Here is a 15,956-nt window from a genome sequence, read left to right on the forward strand (position 1 = left end):
CTGTGTTTTCAATTTTCTAATTATTGTCTGCAGCATTAAACATGGTAATAGTCATCTGATTGGCACTTTAAAAGACTGAACTAATTAAAGACAAGAAGTAGTAAAATACCTGATGTTTTTTAAAGGACAATGGTACAAACATAAAAAGCAGACAATCTCCAAATTTACATATAACCAGCATATTGAGCTTTTAGTAGTGCTGGCTCTGTGTTAAGAATTTTATGTGCTATAATTCATCTAATTGTCACAGAAAACTTGTGAGATAGGCACCATTAATATCTTTGTCATTTTATACATGTGCGAACAAGTTTATTGAGGTTAAATAGCCGTCTTAAAGATATACAATCTGGAAGTGATGCAGATAGGGAACTCAAAGGCAGCTGATTTCAGAACCCAGGATCTTTTTTTTTTTTTTTTTTTTTTTTTTAAATTTTTTTTTTCAACGTTTTTTATTTATTTTTGGGACAGAGAGAGACAGAGCATGAACGGGGGAGGGGCAGAGAGAGAGAGGGAGACACAGAATCGGAAACAGGCTCCAGGCTCCGAGCCATCAGCCCAGAGCCTGACACGGGGCTCGAACTCACGGACCGCGAGATCGTGACCTGGCTGAAGTCGGACGCTTAACCGACTGCGCCACCCAGGCGCCCCTTTTTTTTTTTTTTTAAATGTTTAGTTATTTGTTTTTGAGAGACACAGAGAGAGAAACAATAGGGGAAGGGTAGAGAGAGAAGGAGAGAGAGAATCCCAAGCAGGCTCCATGTTGTCAGCGCAGAGCCTGACACAGGGCTCAATCTCAGGACAGGAAGAGATCCTGACCTGAGCCAAAATCAAGAGTCAGACACTTAGCTGACTGAGCCACCCAGGGTGCCCCTGAGAACCCAGGATCTTAATCACAATATATTCCTCCTTCTTTGAATTTAGGATGAATGGAGTTTCCTGGTTATTTCAACATAGAATGGCATATCACAAAAATTTTATTTTGTACATTTTTGAGATTGGAGATTAATTTGGAAAAGGAAAAATGACTTAACATGAGAAAATAGGCTTAATAAATTAGTCTCTAAATCCAGAGACATGGGGAAATTACTCTAAGTGGAATATTGACAATGGGTTGGTAATGGAGCAACCATTTTACTTGAGGGTATGCCTTTTGAAACCAAACGAGCAGGAATGGGAAAATAAAGGAAATAAGGTCTATTAGTTTTGGAGATTTCTCTATTTTTATTGGAATAAGTAGATGTTTGAATATGAAGATTGTAAATACACAGGGAGATGGATCAATTGGATAAAAATCAAAGTTCCAGTGCAAATGGGATATTTTTCATTTTCTGAGAATTCTAAAAACATTGTAAAACCAGTCTGAGTAATCCAAAGCTTTTGTTCTGCATTAATAGGTCTTTCTATGAAGTAGTCTCTATTGTATGGTATAATTACTTTAAAATCATTGTGTTTTTTTGGTGATTTAATTTGAAAATGTTCATTGTTGGGGGCACCTGGGTGGCTCAGTCAGTTAAATGTCTGACTTCGGCTCAGGTCGTGATCTCACAGTTCGTGAGTTTAAGCCCCACATCGGGCTCTGTGCTGACAGCTCAGAGTCTGGAGCCTGCTTTGGATTCTCTGACACCTCCCTGCTTACACTCTGTCTCTTCTCAAAAATAAACATTAAAATATTAAAAAAAAAAGAAAATGTTGTTGTTATATCCAAAAAGTAATCTCTTCATATGATATACTTACTTATTTTCAGTACAGTCAAATTTTAGTAGCAGAATTACATTTTTAGAAGAAATCTTCAAAATCAGTTGAGTATTTTTATTCAGATAGTGTTATGTGAAGAATTACAACAATTTGGTTTTGGGGTATCCATTTCCTTGTGTTATATAACATTTGTTTGGTTTTTTTAATTCTTTTTATTTATTAATTAGCCACGTTTTTTGTGCCTACTATGTATCTGGATAAAGCATGACGATGCAAAAATGAATATAATATTTCCCACCAAGAAGCTTAGAGCCTCTTAATGGAGAATCTTAAATTCTGATTAAATATGAACTTACACTCTGCTTAATAGTATTTCTGCTTAGCAAAGCTATGGTTAGAAAAGAAGAACAATACTGCTCTTACCCAAGGGAAACTGTAACCTCAACAAGTTAGACAACCAGTCAAGGTTTGCCTCTTGCATCTAAATGAGAGGTGATGTAGTCAAATATCAGCAAAGATGGAAAGCAGAAGGGAACTTCTTATCACAATCGTCACTGAAGTTACTCATGGAGTTACAGAGAGTCTTTTCTTCAAAATGTACATTTATTATTTTTCACAGCAAAATTGTTTTTTTTTAATTTTTTTTGTTTATTTATTTCTGAGACAGAGAGAGACAGAGCATGAGTGGGGGAGGGGCAGAGAGAGAGGGAGACACAGAATCAGAAGCAGGCTCCGGGCTCTGAGCTGTCAGCACAGAGACCTACGCAGGGCTCGAGGTCACAAACTGGGAGATCGTGACCTGAGCCAAAGTCAGTCGCTCAACTGACTGAGCCACCCAGGCGCCCCTCCACAGCAAAATTGTTAAGCCCATGTTCAGTATGCACCACCGTTCTGCTGGGGGTTAGAGAGACAGATGTATCACCAAGACAAAATTGTTTCTGCTCCAGTACAGTATAGCATCTACAGAAACCAATTTCCAGAGCCCATCATCTCTGCCTGGTTGTACAGACATCTGTAATTTGGCATGTTCTAAATCAAATTCATTTCCGGTTCCTCTCCTCAACTCTGCCCACGAGTGTTCTTGGGTCTATTTTCTTATTTTGTCTAATGACAAGACAATGCCTCTGCGCCGTTGCCTGAAGTAAAAATCTCAGCATCTTTCCTGACTCTTCCTCTGTTGTCCTCACTGATGACACACACCATCCCACATGCAGTATGTAATCAAGTTCAGTCAATTCCATCTCAGAAATGTCTCTGACATTTTCCTGTTTTTTCTTTTTTCTTTTTTTTTCTGACTCACTTCCTCCCTCTAGAGAAGATAAGCCCTGCAGAGTAAGAACTTGATCTGTTTTGTTCACTGCAGTATCCCTTGCTCCTAGAAGAGCTCCTGGCACATAGTAAGACTTCAACAAATGTTTGTTAAATGAATATCTATTTCCAAAATAACATAACAACAATTAATATTTTTGGAGGATCATTATTCGCCAGGCACAGAGATATGTCCTTTGTAAATTTATGTATTTAATTTTTAAACTTACTCTAGAATAGATTGGCACAAAGAATTGATCGGTCTTAGGAGCCCTTGTTTGTAGCTACAGGGTTTTACTTAATTGCCCTGCCACAACCACTCATTCCTACAGTTCATCTTCCATACTGTTATTAGCATTATTTTTCTAAAGATTTATTACAATTCTATTTACCCACTTGAAACCTTTCAATGACTTATAACTTCTTGTCATTCCATGTTGGGTGTATTACAACTTGGCTACAGCCTACATTTCCACTCTATTTTTCAGGGTTCCATTCCAGGAACCAATATCATAGCTGAAGAGCCTACTTGCTTCCCAAATTATTCCACTCACTTTATCACGTGTGCCTTTGTTACTATTGTGGACTGTGCCCGCAATTACTTTCTCCCTGCCTGCTTAATTAACTTCTATTCATCTTTCAAACTCAATTCCAAATCTCCTCCTGCATCTAGTTGAAAGAGAGAATTTGGAAGCCAGATACATCTGAATTTTCATTCTGGACTGTCTACTTATGACTGTAATTTCAGGCAAGGTCTTAATCCTCAAGGTCTTTGCTGTAAAGTTAGCACATTAACACTTGATTTCAAGGGTTATTTCTTTGATTAAATGAGATAACAAAGCAATTAGAACTTGGTACACACTCAGAAAAAGTATATCAGATCAATGCCTTCTCCTGACATCATCAGTTGAATAGACTGCTCACATTAATTCCCATATCTATTTCAAAACTTACGGAAATTGTGTATTTTTAAATGTACAAATCTGTGTGCCAGGTACCAGGTTCCAGGGACCAAGCAGACTCTAAATAAGTAAATGCTGAATTTATTGATGATTCTAAGATAGAATCATATGTAATAAAAGTACTCTATACTTTCTTTAGCCAAATGTAATTTTTATGGATTATTTTCATTATTCTTCACTGCTAGTAATAAAGAGTTGATTCTGTGCTTACATAAGCTCTGTACGCCTTTTACATCAATAACAGCACATATTTTTATTTGTCCAGCCTTGGAGTCAAACATTGAATTAAATAGAATGACTCAATAGATTAGAAAAGGTCTCCAGCTCTATCAAGACTTGTCATAGTTTAAGGCAAATGTAAATGTCAATGTCAGGTCAAAAAAGACAGAATCAAAAAGTAGTGTGAGTCTTGGGGAAGAAAGGAGTACTACAAACGGGGCATAGCCAATTCAAAGTGGGGGGCTGACTCTGCCGTCGCAAATGAGAATTAGATGGAAATGTTGCTGTTACAATATGATTTTGGTTTGCTTTGTAAATAGTCTATTTAGGAACATACAAACTGCTATTCAACTACTTGGGGAGAGATCTGGACTGGTAAAACCATCAATCTTGTACTGTGTGAGCACACAATTTCTTTTCTGCAACTTGTGGCAATCACAATTTCCTGCTTTACAAAATGTCAGGAGGCTGGGTCCCAGGAAAAAAGAGGAAGTCAGAACTTGCTGAATATTTCTTGAAGATTATTAATTAATTTATTGTTTCTTTGGAATAATTTTCTTCAGGGAGGAGGGAACCACTTATCTAATTTAAAACTATTGTTCATGATATTAGTGATAACACTTTATTTACAGGTAATATGGAACCTTAAAAAAACAGCTGTATTGAAATTCAATCCTGGCTCAGAGTTTTCCTTTTATTCATTGCTGAATGAGTGTAAGTCTCATTAACATTAAAAAGAACTGTGAATGCCTAATGATTATGACATAGAACATGTCTAGGGGTTAATTTTAATTGCGTATAATTGTATTTGGATGAACAGTTTAGAAACAACCATTCAACAATAGTAACCACATTTCTTAATTACAAGTAGCAATTGACTTGGACAGACATTTGTTGTGCCTCTGACCCTATAAAAAGAGCACTCTGGAAATCTGAGTTTATGTCTTCCTATGTTGGAAATATCATCTTTCATGACCACAACTTGCAAAGAGAAAAAAGAAAGAGATGACAATAGCTTTAAGTCATTTGCTACTTTACAGAAAAGACAAAGGAGACTCAGATACTTAAACAATTTGCCCACATTCACTCAACTATTAAGTTATAGAATAAAAATTGATATTTACATTTGTACATTTTGAAATCCAGTGCTAAGTAATGAAAAGAAAAAATTTTGTGTGAACCATTTGTATCATATTTGTGTGTTGTGGTCTGAATGATGTGTCTACTCCAGATTCATATATTGAAAATCTAATGCCCAAATTGATGGTATTAAAAGGTAGGGCTTTTGGAAGGTGATTAGGTAAGAAAAGTGGAGCTCTCATGAATGGGATTAAGAGCCCTTATAAAAGAGGCCCCAGAGAGCTAACTTGTTCCTTCCACCATGTAAGGATATGACTTGAAGTTTGCAACCCTGAAAAGGATCCTCACTTGCCCATGCTGGCACTGTGATCGTGGACTTCTAGCCTCCAGAACTGCAAGAAATAAATGTCTGTTATTTATCAACTTTCCCATCTGTGGTATTTTGTTATAGCAGCCAGAATGGTCTAAGACATTGTGTCTGTAGATAGATACTAAAGTTGAAATCTGTTTGATTGTGGAATAAAAAGGATGTCAGTCTATGGCACAGATCTTCATTGGCTATTTGAGCTGAGGTTTATAACGTGTCTTAATACTTGTAAGTATTACTATCTATACAGGTGGTCCTACACAGATAAAACTCATTAAATGGAAAAGTTTTCTGGTATCGATGACCAAGAAACACTTGCTGAGAAATCTACGATGAACAAAGTTTTGGGTTGCTTATTTTCAAAATAAGGTTGAAGAGGTAAAACCAAAAATTGATTAGGTGTAATACATATCTATGCATTGTTTTCTAACAGAATACTAATTACATTATAATCTGGAAAAAAAAACATTTGTCATTTACTAGGGTTCAAAGCATACTTTATTGAATGAGAATATTCAAGCTATGAAGAAGTGTGAAGATTATTAGCCCAACCATAACTTTATGCAGAAGAAAAAAAAATCAATACTAGAGAGTCCAAGTGACTGATTTATTTTTTTAAGTTTATTTATTTTGAGAGAGACAGAGACAGCATGAGTCGGGTATGGGAAGAGAGAGAGGTAGACAGAGAATCCCAAGCAGGCTTGACCCTATCAGCACAGAGCCCCATGCGGGGCTCAAACTCGCGAAATCCTGAGATTACGACCTGGAGCAGAAACCAAGAGTTGAACGCTTAACTGACTGAGCTTCCCAGGCATCCCCAAGTGACTGATTTAACTTGTTACTGATAGGACCGAGACTAGACTGAGGTTTCCTAATTGTCAATGTTATACAATTTGAAAGGGTTCGAATGACCTTAGAGTCTAAAATCATGGTGTTTCATGTTAGCCATTAAATTCAAAGTCACCAACTAAGGCATAAAACATGGATAATCAAATATGGGAGAAGTAGGACTTTCATGATACACTTAAGATTGATACCCTGTCTAAAATAGGTTTCACCGTAATCAGTGGTTTTCCCCATGCTATAAACAATTGTGCTTTTTCTATTGAGTACCAAAAGTAATCCTTTGGGGTTTAGGCCTCAGTCATGAAATAACATACATTTTATACTCTAGAATCACACTCCCTTTGGTGAGTAAGATGTTCATATGCGGGAGCTAAAAATAACTGAGGGAATAGTGACTTAAATCTCCCATTTCATTTTCAGGTTCACAGTGGGGTAGACCAAATGAAATGGTGAGCAAAACTGCCAGCATGCAAATGTATGTTAAAAGTTATTTCTGTTTCTCTCTTATTTCTCTCTCTCTCTCTGTTTTTTGCTGACTTTTTACAGTTTTATTTATTTTGAGTTAAATCTGCTTAAGATGTTCCTACACTTTAATGCATGAGAGCAAAATACTGCATAAATTTTTAAAGAGAGAGCAAGACTAGATTATGAATATGTATGAATATCAATATTCATACATTAATATCAATATGTATGAACATCAATAACAAAGAAACTTATCAATAGAAACAAGCTCACAACCCAGGAACTTCATGGCGACATCTGCAATAGTCAGTTAATGTAGGTTTCACAACAATAGCCATTGAAGGAAGAATCTAGGTTCTAACAGGATTGGCTTGGTCCATGCAATAAGTAAAATAATATATACATATATAATAGAGAGATAAATATCTAGATTTATTTTTAAATTAGAGTAGTAATAATGGGCTTTCATTATCACATGGCAACAATCTACTAGACCTGAATAATTGCTAATTCCATTTAGATAAGAAAGGTTCTTTCCAGTTTCCTGCAATCTCCTGTCTCCCTGATTTCTTAATATTTCATTTTATTTATTTAATTTTTTCCAATTTCTTAATATTTTAATATCGAACTGCATCACTCATTTATATTACCTATATGATTCTAGATATATGAGTATGAAACAGCTGATTCAGAAAGGGACCTCAAGGGGCGCCTGGGTGGCTCAGTCGGTTAAGCGTCCGATTTCAGCTCAGGTCACGATCTCGCGGTCCGCGGGTTCGAGCCCCGCGTCGGGCTCTGGGCTGATGGCTCAGAGCCTGGAGCCTGCTTCAGATTCTGTGTCTCCCTCTCTCTCTGCCCCTCCTCCGTTCATGCTCTGTCTCTCTCTGTCTCAAAAATAAATAAATGTTAAAAAAAAATTAAAAAAAAAAAAAAAAAAAGAAAGGGACCTCAAGTTGAAAAAAATTTTTGGTATTTTTATCCTTAATAGTATGGTTATCTCTGAAATAGAGAGAGATGCAGTATACACACTTTAGCATTTTCCATCCTGTTAGAAAAGAGAAATAAAAATATCAGATGTGCCTTTCCTGGCTTAGTGTCATTAGATCTTTACTCAGCCAATCTTCTATTGAGTATTTTGATAATCAGAGAAAAGCATTCAGATTTCATTTTTTTTAAATTAATTTTTACAGTTTATTTTTGAGGGGAAGGGAAAGGGGGTGGGCAGACAGAGAGGAACCAGAGAATCCAAAGGAGGCTCTATGCTGTCAGCACAAAGCCTGATGTGGGGATTGAACCCATGAACTGGTGAGATCATGACCTGAGCTGAAGTTGGATGCTCAGCGGACTGAGTCACCCAGGCACCTCTACCATTCTGATTTCTATATTTGTCTGCCTATAAGGAAGAAATGTGCTCAAGTGATGCATTTTGGCTATTTCTGGTCTCTGTGAAAGTGAATTTTGATGGCACATCTGTGGTATGCTTAGTATTACTTGGCTATAGTGAGAGATTTTGCTGATTATGCATATGTGTGTGTGTGTGTGTATCTTGAATAATACTTATACTTCTTATTATAAATTAAGAAATGAGCAAAATTGTCCTTAATTTCAATGTCTTAGGTATTTTTTTTTAGTATGAACCTATCTCTTAGGTCTGTTATGTCTAAGACACTGGTTACACCTAAGCATTTACAGGGTAAAGCCAATGTTACTAATGAATTTTAGAGGGCAGCGCTATTATTTCTAAATATGTCCTTCCAGATTTCTGGAGTATGTAGAACAAAGTTAAATTAATTGAAAGTGAGGCAATGAATTACTTTTACCTTATGTTTTTTGTGAATCTAGGTTGATTGGCTGACAAAATGTCACAAATTCTTTACCCTTCCTTGTACGTATTCCCTCTTAAGCATGACTTTGCAATGTCTCCCATCAAGAGGTGTAGTCTCTTTCCCACACATGAATGCCAGCTGAATTTTTAATATATTTTGGCTAAAAGAATGCTATAGAATTAATAGTGTGCAATTTTAAGCTTAGAACTCAGTAGGCCCTTCATGCTCCAACTCTCCCTCCTAGAACTCTTACTACCACAGAACAGGCCTGCCCTAGTTTTGCTTGAGGTGCAGAGACCACTCAGAAAAGGTTACTTTTTTTTGTTTCTGTGGCATTTCTCCATTATGAGAATAGAAGTTGTTCTTCAAGTAAGTCACTGTTCTTTTCCCTCATGACATAATTCCTCTAGTATATTGCATATTTATAAAGCTTGAAATCCATAGACCATGGACACGCTTTCATTATTGTCAGTAACAGAGTCATTCTCAGCCTGATTATTTTATACTTACAAAATGGGCTTCCTCCTTTTCCAATACACATGCAAAAATATTGATCAATATTGAGGTATTTAATCTGTAAGGAAATATTTACTTCCTGGTTTTACGCAAAGCAGTAATTTCTATGGAATGTGGAAACATAGAGGCTGAGAATTTTAACTAAGAGACTGTTCATAAAGGTTTTCTCATTTTGGTTTGAGGTTGAAGGTTGAAGACTCTCGATGGTGTTGTGATAATGCTGCCCTTGGAAAGGGGAAGTTGCTCATAAATTTTATCATATTAAGATCAAAATTAAGACATTTTGAACTGAGAATGTTTCACTACTCTAACATTACATGAAGAAATAAAATCAAAAGTAACAAGATGACTGATAAGTTCCTGAGGAGTCCATATTTATTGGAAAGAACAGACAGTAATGTGGGATCACATATCTACTGTGATGAAAGAATTATGAAGGGCTAACTTTTTCTGTAGGCTGATAGTTCATACCACAACGCACGACCGTGCACTAAAATATCTCACTGGAGACTGGCTAATCCCACTGTATTTGAATAGCATACCTTCTCCTGCTTCATACGTTGTTATTAACTCTTTGGCTGAGCCATAGGAAGTGGAGTAGTGGCAATAAACAGAAAGTGTTCTAAAAGGGCTCTACCTCTCAATTTAATTAAAAGGAAAAATGGGAACACTTGGATGGCTCAGTCGGTTAAGCATCACACTCTTGATTTCAGTTCAGGTCATGATCTCACTGTTCGTGAGATGGAGCCCTGTGTCAGCTCTGCACGGAGAGCCCAGATCTTCTTGGGTTTCTCTCTCTCTCTCTCTTTCACTCTTGCTCTCGCTCTTGCTCTCTGCCCCTACCCTTCTCTCCCAAATAAATAAACATTTTAAAAAAGGAAAAAGGAACCATATGCACTACAAATATTTGGGAAGACACAAATTACTGCTAATTCTAATTGTTCCTACATACTGTTGTAAAAATAAAAATTGAGAAAATAAAATAGCTTATGAAAATGAACTCAGTACTGATGGATTGAAATTTAGTTTGAAAATCTCCTCCTTCTTCCCTCAAAGGACAGCCTGTTATAAATAGAATTTTTTGCAGTGATATTTTCACATCTTTTTTGAAAATACAGACAAGAAAATAACCATGTGGTACAGTTTAAGGTAAAATAAAAAGGATTTTATTGAAAAAAACACATAACACATAAACATAATGCTATTTTCTACAAGTAAATCTGGCTGATTTAAACCAGTGTGAAAGTGCCAGCCTCCAAAGGTAGTAAACAGAAATTTTTGAAATGTTTACACCAGAAAGTGCCACCAACAGTGACTTTATATATACATCTTTCACATGAATAAAGAAAAGAAAACACTTGTGTATGTGCATTGCCATTTTTAGCTCCCTTTTCCAGCTACCATATGGGTAACTTCATTAGAGAGCCTGAATGTGTATTTTATGAATTGCCCACTTGGTTAAACAGTAAGCATTAATGATAATTACAAGAATCTCAAAGGCTATAAAATTAATATCGTGCATTTGAAGAGTCTAAGAGATTAGAAGAGGAACACAAATTATGCTTCTTTTATTTTCTTCAAAGGCAGATTCAAACAAAAACTGTACTCTCTTTCTCTTGACAGGGTTTAATAATTTAGCAAGATTAATGTGATAAAGTCCTTGCTTCAGGAAAGAGAAAGAAGTAACAGAAGCATATCAGAATGATGGAAGGGAAAGGTCAAAGACTAGGAAGGAAAATAGCTTGAATTAAAGTTTTAACAGATTTTTCTGCTAAATATTACCATTTACACTCTACCAAGTGTAAAGAATTAAGTATTAGCATCTTTATAGACCCACAACACTTGATTTTCTGCTTCAAGCCAGTATATTGAATCTTACAGCCAGAGTAAGCTTGTGATGAAAAGATAAATACAATTAAAATAAAATTATGTACAAACACATCTGTATATATATTTTTAAGTATCCTTGATCTGATATGAATAAAAAGGAAATCTGTAGAGACTCATATAAAAGTAAAAGCAGAAACCCTGAGAGGTAAGTCATCTCCAAAGCCAGCTTTCTAGGTGAGAACTTCCAGCAATTCTTAGAAAGCTTGGGCTTCCCTTTTGACTGTTTCATGAGGAACAGAGTGAAAAGCATAAAAGTCCCTTCTCCAGATAAAATGAGAAATAAACCTCATGGGGAAAATAATTCTGAAATGAAATCTTGTCCTAAGTGCTGGCTGGAGAGAAAAAACAAAGAATTAACAAGTTAGTCCTCATCACAGATCTGAAGTATGAACCCATGCTGTTTGTTGGGTTAAAAACCTAAAACAGAGCATTTAGCTGCCTCCTTGCCCCTGTCGGGGACTGGTAAAAGCAAGTACTGTACTTTAAGAATAGAACTCCAAATCTAGCCTTAAAGAATTCCCATCAATAATATTCCGCATACCTGAGATTGTATTCAAAAACAAAAACACACAAACAAAATAGGATTTTATAAGTGAAAACAACCAGGAACAACAGAGAGTACAATCAAAACCACAGATTAGAGGTTTGGCTTGAACATAAGAAAAAGAAAGAAGAGAATATTAAATCTGTAAAACCCTCTAATGGAATTTGTTAACACAAGGGTAAAAAAAAAGAATAAAATGAGATTAATTACAAGTCACAAATGTAGATTAACACAGTGAATTGGTTATGGATTCAAAGAACGTGGCATGAAGAAATTTATGTGATGGGGGTACCTTGGTGGCTAGTCGGTCAAGCATCCAGCTCCAGATTTCAGGTCAGGTCATGATCTCATCGTTTAAGTTTGAGCCCCATCCCATGTCTGGCTTTGCACTTAGAGCACGAAGCCTGCTTGGGATTCTCTCTCTCTCCTTGTCTTTATGCCCTTCCCTGCCCTACCTTTCTTTTTCTTTCTTTCCTTCTTTCTTTCTTTCTTTCTTTCTTTCCTTCTTTCTTTCTTTCTTTCAAAATAAATAAACTTAAAAATAAAAAAAAAACTATGAAATGATTTGGAAAAAAATTAAGAGACATAAAGAATAGAGAAAAATGGAAGCGGCCACATTAAAAGAGATAATGACTGAGTAATTCCAGAATTGCTGAAAAAAACATCTCTGCTCGGATACTGTAGGGCTAATAAATCTGAAGTGTGATATATAAAAACTGTACCTAGATTCATCATAACTAGCTTCAGAACACCAAAGATCAAGAGATTTTAAAAGCAGCCAGAGAAAAATAGCAAATTTCAGACACAGGTATAGCAATTAGGCAGAGAGTTGACTTTCCAATAATAAATAGACTCCAGAAAACAGTGGAATAAAACCTTAAATGGTGTCAGAAAAATTATTGACAATCTAGACTCACATTCCAGGGATATTAATTTACTATAATGGTACTTTCAGACAAAATAAAAAAAAAACCTGAATCATGTTCACTAAGAGAAAATTGAAAGAACATATTTCACAAAGGGAGATAAAGTGGAAGTTCTGATAAGAAGGAATGGAGCGAAAAGAAAGTGAGAAATATGTGAGTAAATCCTCCATAATATTAATTTACAAAACTATAATAATAATTTCAACTTTTGGAATAATAGAGCAAAAATACATATAACATTAACACAAAAATCTGGATGGCTCATGAGAATTAAGATATTCTAAGATACTTGTATTTTAGGAAGGATTTAAAGATATTAATACACTCTGGAAGATACCTTAATTGTGTTAGTTGTATACTGTAATTTTGTTCTATGACCTGTTTTTTCTTCTAGTGTCAATATGTTTCCAAGTTTAATTCAAAATATCAAAATACATGCTTTGATAAACTCGTAAATTTCCAATAAACATCCTCTAGAGTTTTTACTGTGAAAGTAGTAGTATTGAAAGAATAAAATCTGCTTAGATAAAATTAATGAGCAAATAGCTCCAATTTAGGCATGAGTTTGACTTTATGAAATAGCTTTGATAATATACAAAAAAATTGTAGCTCCTCAGAATTTTACTGTGAGTGACAGATAACCAATCTCACCTTAAGAAAGAAGCTGTCATAATCTGTCCTGTACAGAAAATGTTGATACACTATAAAAAAGAAAGTCCAGTATTACTAATATATTCCTCTGGTTTATTATTAATAAAAGTAAAATAAACATATTCTAGATAATTTGTTATTTCCCATGCAGTTGCATTATGTTCATATTTATTAATATTTTCTAAATTGACAGAATATATACATATTTTAACTTTGTTGTATATCATAGCCTATCCCTTATATATATATCTTTTAACATTACAATTGCTTTTTTCAGGGTAGTAAATAAATTAGATATATTTTATAGTATTTCATTTAAGCACAGGATTATTTGCCTTTTGAAAATAACTTCAGTCCATATTAACTAGCTTCACTTCACCTAAAAAGTGCACAGGGTACTTTGTTACGAATGTCTACATTACTGATTTTTCCATCATGTATAAAGGCTTACAATATTCAAGAGAATGTTTTTGCTATAACATTAGAAATTCATTGCCTGGAACACAGTTTGCTACTGCAGTTCTCCATACCATGTAACAAGGTTATTCAGAAGAAAACTGTGCAGCTATAAGAAAATGAGAACATGAAGAGAAGTCTCTAAAGATAATGTCTTTAAAAGTCATGTGGGCATTCTTTGAGCAAAGATATTTTGAGTAACAAATATGTTGTTATTTTGCATTACTTTTCTTGACTACACTTAAAAGTACTATTTACATACATTTTTTAAAAATTCAGTGCTTCTCTGGGCTATGTAGTTACTTCCAAGGAGACAATAATGTTATTTTCTGGAGTTTGAAAATTCATATGCTCTTAAAGCACAAATTCCTCTGTCTCGCCTGGTATATCCATTAGTTTTTTGGGTTTTTCTTTTTTCATCTCTGTTTAGATGTTCTGTGCTCAATTACATACTCACCTTCACTGGGATATCTGTAGTTTTCCTCCATTTTTAATACTGTAGCTCTCACATATGGCAAGAATAGTTGCAATTCTAGATTGATCTTTTAAAGTTTATTTATCCATTTTGTGAGAGAGAGAGCATGTGCACCTGCCCGAGCGGGGGAGAGGCACAGAGAGAGGGAGATCTTATAGTCATGAGATCATGACCTGAGCCAAAATCAAGAGTTGGTCACTCTATGGACTGTGACATTCAGGCATCCCACAGATTGATCTTTAAAATGGTAGTAGTCATTCTGATAATCTTATTTCAAATAAACTTATTTGTCAATATGGAGGTATTACCACTCAATCATTAGGGTCAGGCAGAAAGGAGGTGGCATTTAAAGAGGTCTCACTATAGGGGAGACTGTATGGTTTAGTTGGTTAAGCGTCTGACTTCTGCTCAGGTCATGATCTCACGGTTAGTTCCAGCCCTAAATGGGGCTCTGTGCTGACAGCTCAGAGCCTGGAGCCTGTTTTGGATTCTGTGTCTCCCTCTGTCCCTCCTCTGCTCTTGCTTTCTCTCTTTCTCAAAAATAAATACACATTAACAAAAATTAAAAAAAAAAAGAGGCCTCACTACAGATTCCAAGAAATTTGGTCTGCAGAACACTGTAACAGTAAGTCAAGTTTTAACAAGCTTTTGGTATTTGGCCACAACACGGCATTTGGACTATGGACTTTATGTTTTTAAATTTATGGATGGAACACATTGATGATAGGAGTCCAGACACTAGAAGTGGTAATCAGATGATCAGGCAATTATGAAAGAACTGTATGTGTTTTGAAAATTGTATAACATCCTTCAAGACCTGGATGTCTTATAATGTCTTGTAATGATCTATGCCTTCTGACTGTTTCCACTTACTAGTGATCTGACCTTATATTTCAAGATAGATTTTAACAGATCTGATTTTTTCTACAGTAAGAACTGATGAATTTTCTGAAAGGCTGATTAACAAATGGAATCTGATGATTTAACCTTGTATGCAGATCACCAAATGGAAACTGAAACATACACTGAAAACACAAGACCTGGGCTTATTAGTGGTTTATAAGGATTATATTTGGCTGATAATTGCTCATATATTCTAAGGAAAAATATCACAGAGGTGTACCTGAGAAGAGATATACATGAAAAAAAATATTCAATTAAGTAAAGGGTAATTAAGTAAAGATAATTTCTCTGAGTGTATTAAGTCATATGTTTTCTTTTTATAAATATTATTTTGATATAAAAATAATGTTATTACTATGAGAATTTATCCTATTTGATATTTAACATACTAGATGGCATTATTGATGTAACTTAAATTATAATATATATGAGTGATTTTCTTCTTTCTGAGGCATTATTATGAACAATAGTTAATTTTACATACTTCTGTTCTTTATTGTGATTAAATATTTTGAATCATGTTACAAATAATTTTGTTAGCACAGAAATTTCAAAGAATTAAAAAAAATTAGTTGATGGAATTATTTTATTATTCTTGACCATTTCCAATATTCAAGCTTCAAATATTTAATATAGATATTTAAATATTTAACATATAAATATACATTTTTAAATATATAATGTAATTATTCAGCCTGTCATAATAGCAAACTTCATTTCTGTGTAAAGTGAAAGCATATATTGGAAAAAATCTCAAGGTGAGGCTAATCAACTAAGCATTCTACAGGGAGATAGTAACCCTAAAAACAACTATAAACTTGTAATGG

General features: G+C 34.9%; 1 protein-coding gene across 15 annotated transcripts in view; it reads right to left on the bottom strand.

The window, feature by feature from the left end:
* Positions 1 to 15,956, bottom strand: part of MGAT4C (MGAT4 family member C) — a 221,948-nt gene that overhangs the window by 33,794 nt on the left and 172,198 nt on the right. For 11 of the 15 annotated variants that reach the window (XM_042992835.1, XM_042992841.1, XM_042992832.1 and 8 more), the window contains one exon: positions 13,296 to 13,345. The exons of the other annotated variants lie outside the window; for them this stretch is intronic. The gene's annotated coding sequence lies outside the window, so the exon portion shown is untranslated. The remainder of the gene's footprint in view (positions 1 to 13,295; positions 13,346 to 15,956) is intronic. 15 annotated transcript variants of the gene reach the window in all.

This window comes from Panthera tigris, chromosome B4 (genome assembly GCF_018350195.1).
Source record: "Panthera tigris isolate Pti1 chromosome B4, P.tigris_Pti1_mat1.1, whole genome shotgun sequence".
NCBI lineage: Eukaryota > Metazoa > Chordata > Mammalia > Carnivora > Felidae > Panthera > Panthera tigris.